The following is a 16,273-nucleotide window of genomic DNA, read 5'->3' as shown; positions in this document are numbered from 1 at the left end:
ATCTATGTACAGTAGTGTAAGCTATAGGGGATGAAGAAGGAGAACAATTTCTTTCTTTCCCCACCGAATGGAGCAGTGCTGTCATTAAGGAACCAATTTACCTGATTCTGCTGATGCTTCCTAGTCCCCTGCTTCTGCTTGAATAAGCAGGACAAAGTGAGGAGGGAAAAATGGTGTCACCCAAGTCACTTCTGGGTGAAAAACAGGAAGTGAAATTGCCACATTATGGTGACTTTCTAGGAATCCAACAGATAACTACAGTAAAATCATATTTCTTGGATTCCTAAGTTGTCACCGCAATATGGTCATTTGGCTTCGGGTTTTGAGATGGAAGTGACATTGCGCATCACATGATGCCATTTCCACATCCCCCCCATCCGTATCCTAGTAAGTCTCCCACCAGTTGCTGTCATAGCACGGATGCGTGTGTGTGTGTTGTGCAAGGGGCATCTGGATCAAACCCTTCTTCTTTCTTCAGGACTATGCTTCAGTGAGAATGGGGCATCTGAACTGGCTCAGGAAATGGCTTTTATATTGCCTGGGCAGGTAGTTAGCCCAGCCCTAAAACTAAAACAAAACACCAGACATGACAATTAATTTTTAAAAAGGCAGTGGAGAGACCAACCTTTGTATAGAAATAAGCCTGGTGTTCTTTTGACTTTTTGATGTTGCTCTTTATTTTAAAAATGAATTTCTCAGTGGGAAAATTTCTGTCTCTTATGTTCCTTTTAAAGTAAAGGGATATCTGAATTCACTTATAATAACTTTTTCAACTTTTGAGATGATTGCAATAGCAAGCAAGGGCAGGCTTGCTTTAAGAAAAAGAGATTACAGATTATAGCTATAGACAGGGAATCTACAAACAACATTTGACTCTGCTTTGACCAGTTTACACAAAACTGCACTATTTACATGGTCATATAAATACTGGGTTAATTCATATAGTCTTTAAATATGTCTCTTGAAAAAGATTTATGCAATATTTTTTATTTATTGGGGAATTTTAGATTTTTTGCATTTTCATTCCAGAAACCGTTGTATGTCTTGCATGTTAGTGAATATGACTGACTGAATAATTGCTAAATGTAGTGCTTGAGGGGTGTTAGAGATAAATTAGCTTTCCAGTTTGGTTTGTTTGCTACTTTCTAATTTTCAAGCATTTCACTGCATATAGGCAGGTGTCATCCATTACCATCCTTTCATGCTTTCCAACATAATACAACACATCAGTTTTCGGAACAATAAGTGATGCAGCTTTCATAGGTTTACTCCACAGGAGTGATCTGCTTGGGTGCCAGAATTAGTTAAATAGCTTTGCTGGTCTTTGCTTGGTGAATGATAGCTAGTTAGTTTCATCACAGCAGGTCCTGATGGAAGCATGGAATGTTTTGTCCCATATCAATTAAAGGAAACTTCATCTGAATCTCTTAAATGCTGCCTATGTTCACTAAAAGCCCTGCTTCACTTAGAAGATATTTGGACCAAGATACATTTATTTGTCCATTAGTGCATTTGTTTGGAGTAAGATATATTTCTGGAAATTATCCAAAGGGAGAATCATAAGGAAACTTAACAACCGTAATGAAATAAATTTAAAAAGGAAATCCAAGAGAATCGTGCTCAAAAACAAGTAAAACAAATTGTTATTCAAACAAGGATAAGGCAGGAGAGGAGCAATGCCCTTACTCTCATGATTCAAGCTGCTCATATTATTTCAGAACAGTACCTACATGCTAGCTATTGTCAGGAACCAAAGGAATCGTCAAATATAATGGTTTTTGCTATTTGCAGTGCAGTCCCATGGTCCTACTCTGCTATCTGGAGAGCTACAAAAGTTTAAAAGTTGGATCCTTATGCAGAGTTACTCCAGTCTAAGCCCTGAGTCTAGGACTCTGCCTAAGGGTGATCTATAAGTCCTCTGCATGAGTAATGCATACAGTACTAGAAGAGCACCTAGATGCCACTATTCTCTTCATCACTCACTGAGGGAGCAATCCCAAACAGGTGTGCCCCAAAGTAAAGCCTATGTTACTAAGGGGGACTTACTCCCAGGAAAGTGTCTTTAGGGTTGCATGATAATTTGCTTGTGCTAATGTGTAATTGTGTCTTCTCTGTGGCATGATCTTCCTCTCCTAGAGCATTGTTCCCTCGATGTGGCACGGACCCTTTTCTAGTGAAGGCCATGATTCGGGAAGGGGGTTCCTCCCAAGTGATCTGTTTCCACAGTCTGGATAATGTGGTTAGACTGCCTATTCTTCCATCCCTGTTCATTTGAGTGGCAGTTTGCACTCTGTAGGGCTCTTACTAGTTTTGTTACAGTTGTTCATAGGGTGTTGCATTGTCTTTATGTGTGCTCGGTTTTGCTTTCTGTGTGGGGCATGATGATTCCTAGGAGTGACATTGAATGTGGGAGATATGTCCAAGCCCACCCTTTGTCCCAGCTCCATACCCTGTTGCCTTGATCTGACCTCCATCTCTCAAATTGGAAGAAGAGGAGGGTTGTGAGCACCAGTCTTCTCCTCCCTCCGCTGCCCTCACAGCCTGAAGTGAGTCGGTGGCTGAGAGTTTCCTCCTTGACCATTTCCCAGCCCCTTTGAAGATAGTGCAGCAATCTTCAAGGCTCCTGATCTCTCATGAGAGTATCCTCTCTCACAAGAGTTATTCTGACTGTCACTGCAGCACCACCTAGATCCTGAGTCTCACTTCCCCAGGAACAGCCACTCCCTTTTGCCCAGAAAAGAAACAAGTTGGGGGTGAGGAAGCTTCTGTCCCCAGATACCTACATCACTGTGAGTGGATTGGCTCCTTACATGCACAGCGAACATAGGGGTGTTGTCAGATGACTTGTGGGTGTTGGCAACTTTGCCGGGGACTGCAGTGGTGTTGCTGTGCTCTCTGTTCCTTCAAGTGACTATCGTTTTTTTCCCTTCAGTTTCTCTACTATGACTGTTTAAAATACTAACCAAGCTATGCCAGTGTTAAGCTGAAGTTAGTGGTCCACTGGCATAGTAGTACCTACATTTAATACACTCATTTAATGATTGCATCCCCTACCAAATTGGTATGTGAAATTACGTGTCAGGATCTGGGATGTAACCTCCTCAAACTGACGCAGATAAAGCTAAAGGTTTCCAATAAAGAATTTCAAGGAAGGTTTTAATGGCACAGCATGATAAAGTGTCATCTTCCTAGCCACACAATAGAGCATTTCAGGTGCCAGGCTTGTTTTCATAAGCCATTTACAGCTGAGTCATTTTTCTTCTTTTGATTCTTGTTTCCATCATTTTCTTACCCGAGGGGGGTTCAGTGTCTCAGTGTTATGGCTCACCCTCATTGGCAGTTTCTGCCATCTGATGACACCTTTAGGAAAACACAATCAAAGCCAAGAAAATCTGGGTCAAAATCTCTCTCCCCCTCTCATATATTCAACTTTACTTTTGCTTTCTGATTGCTCTCCTTATCTGTTACAAATGTCTCAAACTCTTTCAGAGAAAAATATATACTTGGGGAGTCCTTTTCGGAGGCTGGCAGAGGTATTATTTGTTTCCCTGAAACTGTTACTTTCCCTTAGTTATAGTCTGATAGAAGATGCATACAAATGGTAAAAATGGCTAGATGTATGTATTGTAGGAATACTAATACACGTGAACAGGTACTGGACCCATGAGAACTCAGGGGAGGAGAATCTTATCCTCCCCACACTCTCTCCATCTTCCATTCCCCATCACAGACCCCACAATCTCTCCCCTTTTTCCTGCTTCCTTTCTTTCCTCCCACTGTCTCCGAAATGCAGCAACCACAACATCAGTGATGTTATCCACAGTTGCTTAAGCAATTTAAAATGGCTAGTGAGACCTTGCAATGTAACCTTTTACCCTTATGTTTCATTTTATTCCTTCTTTATGTTTTAATCCCACCCCCAGCAAACTTGGGGATTTCCCCAGCATTGTAGAAACATTTCTCCTTTCTGTACTTGGCTCCATTGTGTGGATTATTTGATCCACACTTTGGGGACAAACTCAGAATTAGACAAAGATGCCAGTGAGGGTCCCTCAAACTTTGCTGGACCTATATCTCAGACTCATGCCAGAGCGATCTCATAAAGAAATGGATTTGTGACAGGTTTTAGACTGCTTCCCAACATATGGAACAATATAAGAAGAAGCATCTTGGTTCACTCCTGAAAGTAGTTGTCAGGATTACAGAGTCTGGAAAAGAGTTGTCACAATGGCAGAGATTTTTTCCTTCTGAACCTGGAATGATGAAGAGGCATAATATGGAGAAAGAAAAGGCTATCTTAGGCTGCTTCCACATAGAGAAATAGTGGTCTCTGTCTGCAGGTGGAAGCTTGCTGCTTAACTAGAATTCATGGAAATTTGACACTATATCCCTTCCTCCTCCAGGGATAAACAAGATTTTGGGAGTTCTTAGTCATTATATGTGCCAGCAAACTTGGTAAAACTTGGGCCAACTATTGGGAATGGTCCCTATACTTTTATTTCCTTCTTTCAAGAAGAACTTTTTTTACTCATTTCCTGCATAGGATTGTGCAAACGTTGCTCAGCCACACCAACATCCCCCCCCCCATGCCATCCAGCAGCTGGGTTTGGTTGAATGTTGCCCAGCACCAAAAGAGTACCCTGTCCATACAGCTGATGAGCAGCTAGCTTAGGCAAACTTCCTTCATTGCTAGATGCGTCAAGGTGTTGTCCAAGGCAATGTGTATCTTTAACTAAGGAACTGTCTGTTACTAACTCAACTTCATCCCCAATTTTAAGTACATTAGAGGTCTTGTTAGGTAGTTGGTTTATATCAGTTACACTTCCTGAATTGAGACAACAAATGTCACCCCTTGTAGAAACAAAATCCATACACTCTGGGATTCAGCATACGTATAATTATTAAAAGACCTTTACTGAAGCTCGCTTCCAAAATTCTCCCTGTCATTCCAAATGGGTAGGAATTGAAATGCATGTAATTTGTTAAAAGAAGAAGAAGCAATCATCTTACTTCCTGAGAACTGTAAAAAGAGCATTTATTTTATTCCCTGAGACCTGTTTCTTTTGGCAAACTGCAGAGAAGATAGATTAAGAAGCCCTCACTGGTGCTGTGCTTTGTTCTCTGAGTTCTAATGGACAGTGTTAAGGCATGGTGAGATTTGGCACTCCAGAAATATGCAGAATTAGTATGAGCAGTGATTTAGCAAGCACCTGCTCAGATTATGATCTTTCTGTCTGACAGCTTTGGGCACCTCCATCTCAAGCTGAGCCACAAACAAAAACCTCTTTCTTTGTTTCATCAGAAGCAAATCCCAGAACATTAGAGGAATAAATGAGCTCCACCACTCTACTTAATTATATGAAAAGAAAAGCTGACTTGCTGCTTTAGGTTTACTTCCCCCCACCCCGAATCCCATCAATAACAATAATAAGAGTTGGTTTTTATATGCCAACTTTCTCTACCTTTTAAGGAGAATCAAACCGGTTTACAATCTCCTTCACTTCCTCTCACCACAACTGACACCCTGTGAGGTAGGTGGGGCTGAGAGAGTTCAGAGAGAACTGTGACCAGCCCAAGGTCACTCATCTGGTTTCATGTGGAGGGGTGGGGAAACTAACCCAATTCACCAGATTAGAGTCTGCTGCTCATGTGGAAGGGTGGGGAATCAAACCTGGTTCTCCAGATTAGAGTCCACCGCTCTTAACCACTACACCACACTGGCTCTCAATACAAACATGAATAGTATAGGGTCCCATAGCTGAAGCCACATACTACTATTGAACACTGTATTATATATCAGAGCTTCTCCATGATAAAGTACTCAATAAATAAAATACAAAACTTGTTTATTTGTACAGAATTATTCTAAGTAATATTTTTTCAGAGAGACAAACAGTAAAGGTAAAGGTCCCCTGTGCAAGCACCGGGTCATTCCTGACCCATGGGGTGATGTCACATCCTGACATTTCCAAGGCAGACTTTGTTTGCGGGGTGGTTTGCCAGTGCCTTCCCCAGTCGTCTTCAGTACTGCCATTAAAAATAGAAAGCTTTAGCGGTGTATCTACAGGTGCAGCTGCTATCCCTAGCAATCAGTGACTGAAAAGTGGGGTGTCAGGGCAAAGAGAGGACACATGTCCATGCATGAAGATCTGGAATATGTTCTCTCTAGCATAGAAGTACCTGATATCTGTTGCTGGGACTGAGGGCTTTTGAAAAGGCAAGAGCTTGACCTGGAATTTGAACTACTCTTTATATACAGAAAATTCTGCTCTGTTGATCCTGTAAGAATGGACGACTAGACGTGGCCATCCTAGAGGCTTTCCACTGCCTACCAATAGCAGAGGCCAATGTTGCATCTCTTCCCCCCCACACACACACTCACACTACAGGCTATAAGAGGGCTCACAAAGAAAACCAGGAATAAGCTGAGAATGCAAAAGTGCCCAAAGTCTTCTGTGCCCTCAGCAACACTTCATTCCTTGCCCTTCTCCCTACCTTTTATGTTCCCAAGTTCAGAATGCAACGGGAAGCCTCATTACCTCACAAAATCCGCCGCCAATAGCAGAACACACAGCCATTGGATTACTGGCGACTGGAAGTTAAAGTGGCAGCTTCAGAACTATTCCTTTGACCATTTGATATTTTGCGCTGCCTTATCTTAAGCAAGCCTAATCTTTTTGATTTCCTTTCACCCGCAACAAGCTTCCCTGAGGCTCATTCTGCTGTATTATGATAAGACGACGTTTTATACTTGGCCTTGGCCATCAATCCTGTTACATTTCATATATCAGCAGAATTCTCATGACCTGAACCAAAGATACATAACACCCTCAAATAAGTGCCTGGAGGGAGGTGGCAATTGCTATGCTGCCTCCTTTCCAAGGCTGTCTTCCTGTATTTAAAAGCTAATAAGTCCCTAGGCAGGGAGTGTGTCAATGTACTATCCGTTCAAGAAATCAACATCAAGAAAGACGTGGCCATAACATGACATCTGACAGATACATTTCAACAAAGAATATTTCCTAAAGGGACAGGTTCATAGCTTGATGATGTGTTATTCGAAGAGGGGTCCACAAAAGGAGGAGGAGGAGGAGTTGGTTTTTATATGCCTACTTTCTCTACCACTTAAGGGAGACTCAAACCGGCTTACAATCAACTTCCCTTCCTCTCTTCACAACAGACACCCTGTGAGGTAGGTGGGGCTGAGAGAGCTCTAAGAGAGCTGTGACTAGCTCAAGGTCACACAGCTGGCTTCATGTGTAGGAGTGGGGAAACAAATCCAGTTCACCAGATTAGCCTCTGCCGGCACAGTCTCCTTGTGGCACAGACCACGGCGGAGGCTTGCGGCACTGGCATGGGAGGGTGTTCCCAGGGTGTTGCCAGGACTGGCTGGGGGGAGGAGCCGCCGGTAGGCAGCTTCTTGTCCCCTTTCACCCCATTACACCAGTGCCAAGAACAGCGTTGCTGCGCCTGCTTTTTAGCAGGCGCAGCTCGCTGTTCTCTATGGGGTGAAAGGCCCCGTTTAGCAAAAAAAAAAAAAGCCGTGAAAAGGCTTTTGTTTATAGGCGTAGGCGGAACAGTTTTAGGAGATGGCTCGACTGCACCTTCTCCCCACCATTCCCCTACGCCGATTGTCAGGAATGCGCTGTTACCAGTTGAACAAATAGGAGAAGTTGTTAACAGGAGAAGTTGTTAAACAGGAGGCAGTGTGATGAGGTGGTTAAGAGCCATGGTTTGGAGCAGTGGACTCTGATCTGGAGAACCGGGTTTGATTCCCCACTTCTCCACATGAGCAGCAGAGGCTAACCTGGTGGACTGGATTTGTTTTCCCGCTCCTCCACATGAAGCCAACTGGGTGACCTTGGGCTAGTCACAGCTTTCTCAGTCCCACCTACCTCACAGGGTGTCTGTTGTGAGGAGGGGAAGGGAAGGTGATTGTAAGCCAGTTTGATTCTTCTTAAGTGGTTGAGAAAGTTGACATATAAAAACCAACTATTCTTCTTCAGCATCTAGTAAGGTCATGCTGCCTGGCTGATGGGGGCTGCATTGTTCTGATGGTTCACAAGTTGTGTGGGACTATGTTGATTAAAAACAGCCAACAAGATTTAATTCTCTGAAGAGGTGGCATAGAAATGTTCTAAATGAACAAATACACTTCTAACAAGAAGGATGTCAGCAATATTCTCCTTAACCTTATTAGAAGATAAGATATAATATTCAATGGCTGCTCATAATACATTTCATAACAAATTTAAATCTCTATAGTCCTGGTTTCTTGTTTAAAAGGAAAGGATCAAAGATTCTTTTGATAGGCTAAGAAATGTATTAATAAACACATCAGAACTCCTGTCAGAAGAACATTAGCAAAACAGGTCTATGGGGAAGAAGATATGATCAAATATTTGAGAGCAACATGTTCCTCCAAGGTTCATGTTCATCATGGGATCAGATCTGTCTAACTCTTGATCACAGTCTCTAAAATCATAATGTGGAAACTAGAGACCAGAGAATTAATTGGAATTGAATTTGTTGAATGGTTAACCAGTGTTTACAAAATACTGGGATGAGTGTGAAACTGAACACCTGCAAGACACTGTCCCAATGGTCACCTGGACATTTTAATTATATCCTCCGCTGATTAGGACCTATAGCTTGCACATGCAACATCTCTGTAAATTCAACATTATTATTGAACGGGTGGAGACACAGAACTGTTGTAAGCCAGAGTATGCCCTCCCTTTTCTACTCTGTAAAGCATTTTCCATAAAGAACCAAACCAGAATCCATGAATCCAGCAAAACCACAAGCCAACTTGGCCAAGCCTAACAGAACCGATGTCAAACCAGAGAATCACAGCATTAAAAAAAATCAAGCCGGGGGGGGGGCACTTTTGCTACCCTAGATGAATCAAATGCAACATGCAGGATGTGATAGTCAGCAGGTGGGGCAAGGGGTGTTAAGCTAGGCTAACCTCTTTGTGTGGCAAGGTTTGTGTGGGCCGATCACGATAGGTAGGGATGATTGCCAAGAACCCAAAGGCATCCAAAGGAGGAGAGGGCATGCCCGGAACAGTGCATCACCGGCTGTGTGGTGGGGTGCGGTTGGGAAGGAGAGGCACTTGGGGCTGAGCAACCTTTTTCCAAACCTGGTAGTGGCTGTGTGAGGGGTATGAGGCTGGGCACATCTTGGCACATTGTGCGCAGGCAATGCTAAACAAAGTAGGCAGAAGATGCTGTCAGTGTTTGGAGTCAATGTGGGTTTGCCAGAAAAGGCAGCCGCAGGCAGGCTGCCTTAGCACAGCCCACCCATTTAAGTATGCTAGCAGATCCGTTTAATTAATTAAATAAACTAGTTAAACCCACACTATTGTCTAGTGTCCTTTTAGAATGGGTGCCTGGTGCAATAGAACTAGAATCCAATATCCCAACATCTTGTTTAAAAACAAACAAATAGTACATACAAGCAAACAAACATAAAGGTAACCAAATTCAGTATTCAGTAGAATTCTGTAACCAGTGTGAATTACATAGTCAATGTGTATATTTTACATAATGTGTTCTAGTTCAGCTAGTCATGCAAGAAGTTACATATAACATTGAATGCTTGTCCTTTGACCTCAGGAAACCTTAACCACCTCCTCCATTCTTAAGACACTCCTAGACATTGCTCACACACTTTTATGCATATTTTTATAACAATAAAAACACACATTTTTTAAACTGTACGCTAGAATTCTCAGTTTCCCTTTACACTATCTATTTGCTTGCAGAGAATTGCAATGCATGTCCATCCCTGACAGTATCCTATCTTTTTTGGGGGGGTTGTTTCGATCAAGGTTCTTTTTCCTGTTTCCAAACATGCGGCCTCTTTCAAAGGCTACAGGTAAATGAACTCATATGTCGACCAGGAGTTATTCTCAGCAAAGGAACTCAGGGCCCTTGGCTATTGCTTGGAATTGGAAATGGTTAGTGTGGCTTGTTAATCAACAAAAGGAGGATAGGAGCCCAAGTATTTATAGCTTCCTTGGTCAATTCCCGAGCCTTCATACTCTGCTCTGGTTACAGACCCTATTCCCTTTCATGCTTGAAGAAAGCCTCTCAGGGTCTCATTACAAATTACACAACCCCGGTGTTTCCCTTGTACTTTGTAACTGTGTGACTGCTCCTGGGCCTGCATCTGGCTTCCTGATTTTAAGAACTAAATAATGAGTGATCAAGCATCACTAACTTGTTTGTCTGCAACTGAATGTGAATTGCAAAGGGGTAACCATGTCAGTCTGTTATAGCAAAACAAAAGTCCAGTGGTGCCTTATGGACTAATATTGAAATAGGTTCTGTTAGTCTATAACAGTGATGGCGAACCTTTTAGAGACCGAGTGCCCAAACTGCAACCCCAAACCCACTTATTTATCGCAAAGTGCCAACACAGCAATTTAACCTGGATACGGTTACTAACTCCAGGCCAGGAAATTCCTGGAGATCTGGGGGACAGCGGAGTTTGGGGAGGGAACTGATCTGTGTAGAGCGGCGGTCGGTTGTAATTTGGGGAGATTCCCAGGCCCCAACTAGAGGTTGGCAATCGTGTGTGTGTGTGTGTGTGTGTGTGTGTTAAGTGCCTATGAATCAAAGTCCTCCAAAAAGTCCTGTCTTTGGCAATCATACCAGGGGAGGAATCCCTGCGATGGTGGGAAAGCAAGGCGACGTCGCCGTGTTACCTCAGGATCGCCCACTTACTGCAGCCTCAGGGAAGTTGGCTAGGCCGCGCAAGCAGCAGCAGTTCTTGATGAGAAGCAAGGGCGGAGGTTGCCCTGGCGGGATTCCTCCTCCGAGGGCAGGGCCGGCGCAGGCAGCCGGAGCCATCTCCAGTCTCATCATCAGCAGTGGTTGTTATGTATGTGTTAGAAGGTAAGCAGGGGGGAATCCTAGGAGCTTGAGTCCTGGGCAAAGGCTCCCAGCCCTGCACTCCCCATTGGCCGAAACCGGGCCGCGCTATTGGCCCTAAGCCAGCACGCGCCATTGGGCACGGGGAGGTTGTTCCCCCTATCACGGATCAGGGAGGGAGCGGCCACAGGTGGCCAGGGGGGCATATAAGCAGGACCATTCCCAATGCATCCCCAGTTCTGTTCTACCCTACAATAAACGTTGGTTGCATTGAACTCCGTCTCCGACCTCTTGAATCCTGCCCATGAGGACTTAACAGTGGTAGAGAAAGTCGGCATATAAAAACCAACTCTTCTTCTTCTTCTTCTTCTTCTTCACCAGCAGGTGAAGACTTTTTTGTTATGGCATATCCCCAGTAATGGTTATTAGCCCTCCTCCAGAGTTTTTGTGTTCTATGTGTTTATATGTTTTTATCGATTTATTTTATATATACTTTATTTTAAATGTTGTTTTAATGTTGGTATGTTTTAATATTTTGATGTTTGCTTCCTTGGGGGACCCTCTTTGTGTGGAAATGTGGCATAGAAATGTTTTAAATAAATAAAGAAATCCCAGTTTGAGTTCCTGTCCCAATATCCCTGCTGCCAACAAAGTACTTAATAGATGTATTTCTGTTGTCTTTGAAGTTTCTCCACTTCTTGATATAATAAATTAATTATAATAATTCAAATGTCATCAAGTTGAAACTGACTTTTGGTGACTCTTCAAGGGGTTTTCAAGCTAAAACAAAATACACAGAGGTGGTTTGCCATTGCCTTCCCCTATATAGCAACCCTGGTCTTCTTTGGTGCTTTCCCATCGAAGTACTAAACATGGGCAGCCCTGCTTAGCTTCCAAGCTCTGACAAGCTCAGGCTAACCTGAAAATCTTATATGTGGACGGCTCCAAGGCTATAATTTTAAAAATACTATTCTACAGCAGCACAATGAGAAGCAGAATGACTGAGAGAGGCCAGAAAATATCCAGAATGGACGGTGCATCACTTAATCAGTAAGAATAGTTATTGGTGTGTATCCAACAAACCATTTCTATAACAACTTAGCAGATGAGAAAGCACAAAATGAATAACGGGGAGTAAAAAAAATGGAGCTAGTAAACAAATACCTAACAGTTAATTTTAAATATTGTTATTTGGATGGTTTATGGATGATTACTGGATGTCACGGTGCTGTCTGTCTGTAACACAGCTATTGCTTTCTTCTCTTGTTATTTTTCTTCACCCTCCCCCACCACATTACAACATAGTTCTAGGTGTGTCTACTGAGAGCTGGTTTCTGTTGCCAGCTTTTCTTATTTTAATAGAAAGTCACAGGGAGTCTGCTTCTGTGTTTTCTGTGGTCACCCAAACCTATTGTTAAAATGAGAGGGTAAGTGGCACAATGGGTTGGATCCAGACTAAATTTTCTATCAGTGGAATGGAACTTTCCTTCTTCCCCTCTCCAAATACATCTACTGACCTCCATGAAATGCTGTTCCTGAGGGTCGGAGGTCTCCGAGGAATGACTCGAGGGGGGAGTCTGCAGCAAGAAGGGGGAATTAGTGGGCTTCCAGCTTAATCTGCATCCATGCCCTGAGTCTTGTGCAAGTGGAAACAATGGTTGGAAGAAGTACTTGAAGGGCTGTCATATAGAGGATGGTGCCGAGTTGTTTTCTGTTGCCCCAGAGGGTCAGACCAGAACCAACGGGTTGAAATTAAATCAAAAGAGTTTCCATGTAGACATTAGGAAGAATTTTCTAACAGTTAGAGCAGCTCCTCAGTGGAACAGGCTTCCTCGGGAGGTGGTAAGCTCTCCTTCCCTGGAGGTTTTTAAGAGGAGGTTAGATGGCCATCTGTCAGCAATGTTGATTCTGTGACCTTAGGCAGATGATGAGAGGTAAGGCATCTTGGCCATCTTCTGGTCACTGGGGGTGTAGGGGGGGGAGATAGTTGTGAGTTTCCTGCATTGTGCAGGGGGTAGGACTAGATGACCCTGGTGGTACCTTCCAACTCTATGATTCTACGATCTATGATTCTAAGTTTTTCTTTGGACAACCCTCTTCAGCTACAAAAAAAAAATGCTTCACTTTTTTGTAAGTGCAAGATCCCTTAACATTCATTGAAGGGTGCCATCAGATAAATGCTATTAAATGAAAAGAAGACATGCTGGTTTTGTGTACTGGAGAAAGCCTGATACAATCCATAGCACATGGTTACCAATGGACATTTCAGGAAAAACTGAAAGTGAAAGGAGAAAATTAGGCACCTTGCTGCCTAGAGCTTCAAGAGCACAGCCTTCCTAACCAACATTGCCTTTGTCTTGATTCAGTTTCAACTTGTTCACTCTTAGCCACTCTTAGGCTGTGGGTCAAGAGCTCTACCAGATCAACAAGAAGGGTTCCCAACCAGCTGGTAGCTGGAGATGTCCTGGGATTACAACTGATCTCCAAGTGACAGAGATCACTTCACCTGGAGAAAATGGCCACTTTGGAAGGCGGACTCTATGGCAGTATACCCCATTGAAGTCCATCCTCTCCCCAGACCCTGCCCTCCTCAGGCTCCACCCCCAAAATCTCCAGGTATTTTCCTACCCGGAACTGGCAACCCTACCAACAGGTGACTTGGATAAAGTAATATTGAGCTGGGTGTCATCAGCATATTGATGACAGCCATCTCCAAAAATGAGGATGATTTCTCCGAAATGCCATATGTACAGACTGAATAGCATAGGATAGGGATAGGCCTTGTGAAACCCCACAGGACAAATCCCACATTGATGACAACTGGTCTCAAACAGCAACCCCCTGAGCCCAATCCATAAGGAACTATTTAAATCAACTGAAAGCACATCCCATTATACCTAGTTCTACTTTCAAATCTTTCAACAAGATTGCATGGTCCATCATATTAAAAGCTGCTAATAAATCCAGTGAGAGCAACGAAGAGGCATAACCTTTGTCTACATCAGTGGTTCCCAACATGGGGCACACGCCCCACAGGGGAGCAATTTGATTTTTAAGGGGGGCAATTCGAGAATGAGTTGTTAACAGTGTATTTTTTTGCATTTCCTATGGTTCCAGGGGCCTCATATACAGTATATAAATATATATTGTGACATATACATCATTAAAATTAAAATCAGAATGTACATGGTGGTCAGCTGCTGACAATGGAGCGGGGGAAAGCCCGCTAATAGAGAGGAGTGGTGAGAGCATAGAGTTGACTAGAGAGTGCATGAACACAGAAAAATGAGGCAACTTTCATTCCACTAGTCAGTACGACTTGATTTAAATCATGTTTTTTTACAGAAAGACTTGTTCTTGCTGGTATAATTTTAATATTTACAACCAGATGAAGGTTTCATTTTTGGAATAATAATTTTTCAGAGTAATGTTTACAGTTATATCAAAAAATACTGATTTGGTTATTAGAAATACATAGATAAATACGTAGACAAAATGGCAAATGAGATTCAATGTGAGTAAGTATAAAGTGATGCATATTGGGGCAAAAAATCCCAACTTCACATTTATACGGATGGGATCTGTGCTGGCAGCGACAGACCTAGAAAGGGATCTTGGGGTGGTAGTGGATAGTTCAATGAAGTTGTCAACCCAGTGTGTGGCTGCTGTAAAAAAGGCAAATTCCATGCTGGCCATAATTAGACGAGGAATAGAGAATAAAACTGCTGATATCATACTGCCCTTGTACAAATCTATGGTGAGACCTAGGGCTGTCGATTCGGTTCGGCCCGAACCAAAAAACAGCCGAATTTCCCCTGATTCGGCGGTTTTTAGTTCAAGACGAACAGAACTAAAAAATGGCGGGAAACCGGGGGAGCCGAATTCAGCGAGTTCGGGAGTTCATGAATAAATCCGGCAAATTCGGAGCTGTCAGAAAGCAGCATTCTCCTCCCCCGGCCAATCGGTGGCCAAGCTGGGTCTTCTTCTGGCCAATCAGTCAGGATTGAGTACTGGAGGAATCAGCTGATGCGCGGCCGGGCCGGGGGGAGAGAGAGAGAGAGTGAGAGAAATCCTCGTGTGTGTGGGGGGGGTGCTTGTGCACATTCGCTCCTTTCTGTGGCTGCAGGGGGCGCATTTTGGGGGGTACAGACCCAAAACTTTCAGTGGAGCTTCAGACAAGCCTTCTTAAGAGCCCCCCCCAAGTTTTGTAAACATTGGGTCAGGGGGTCCCGAGATATGGGCTCCCCCCTTTTCTCTTTCCGTGGCTGCAGGGGGTGCATTTTGGGGGGTACAGATCCCAAACTTTCAGCAGAGCTTTAGACAAGCCTTCTTAAGACACCCCCCAAGTTTTGTAGACTTTGGGTCAGGGGGTCTCGAGATATGGGCTCCATCCCTTTTCCCTCCCCCTTTTTCATTTCCGTGGCTGCAGGGGGCACTTTTTGGGGGGTGCAGCCCCCAAACCTTCAGGATATCTTTAGACGAGCCTTCTTAAGAGACCCCCCACGTTTTGTAAAGATGGGTTCAGTGGGGGCAGAAATATCGGCTCCCCCCTTTTCTCTTTCCGTGGCTGCAGGGGCGCATTTTTGGGGGTACAGACCCCAAACTTTCAGTGGAGCTTCAGACAAGTCTTCTTAAGAGACCCCCCAGTTTTGTAAACATTGGGTCAGGGCCCCCCGAGATATGGGCTTTCCCCTTTTCCCTTTTCCCTATTGGGATGAATGGATCACCCGATCCTGTATGTATCTCCAGAGCAAAACATCCCGTGCTTAAATGGAATCGTCTTGGATTACCCAGTCCTCCTCCCAGCCCCTCCTGATGGAACAGAAGACAGCCACAGTAAGACCCCTTTGGGGGCTTTAATCTATACTTTTTCTCCTGTGTGTGTGTGTGTGGGAAAGCAGAGTCTGTGTGTGTGGGGGGAGGGAGCAGTTTCTGTGGGTGGGGGGGAAGCCAAAGAGGGCTTTCGCCCGTTCTGCCTGGGGGGGGTGCCCCCTTGAGTCTCTCTCTCCCTGGTTTGAGGGGGGGCTTCAGTGTGTCCTCAGGTTTTCCCTCATTCATAAGATCGGTTAGGTCTATTTGGATGCTTGCTCAAAACTGGTTTTCAAATGGTGACTTAAAGAATGCATTTGCCTGGTCCCGGGTCTGATGCAAAAGGGGAAATTCCACCCCCTCCTGCTCCTTATGCATAGCTAGCTGCCTCTGTCCCTTTCCATGCTTTGCACGGTTGCAAAGGTGTTGCTTTGCAGGGTTGTGTTGCTTTGCAGTTGTGTTGGTTTTCAGTTGTGTTGCTTTGCAAACTTCTCAGCTGTTTGTCGGGGCTGGGAGCTTTGTGCGTGGGCGGCAAGCTCTGCTCAGAGATGCACATTAAGGGTGGGGGGACCCCTTTCGGGGCC

Source organism: Euleptes europaea, chromosome 6 (assembly GCF_029931775.1).
Source record: "Euleptes europaea isolate rEulEur1 chromosome 6, rEulEur1.hap1, whole genome shotgun sequence".
NCBI lineage: Eukaryota > Metazoa > Chordata > Lepidosauria > Squamata > Sphaerodactylidae > Euleptes > Euleptes europaea.
Note: the sequence above shows the minus strand (reverse complement) of the source record.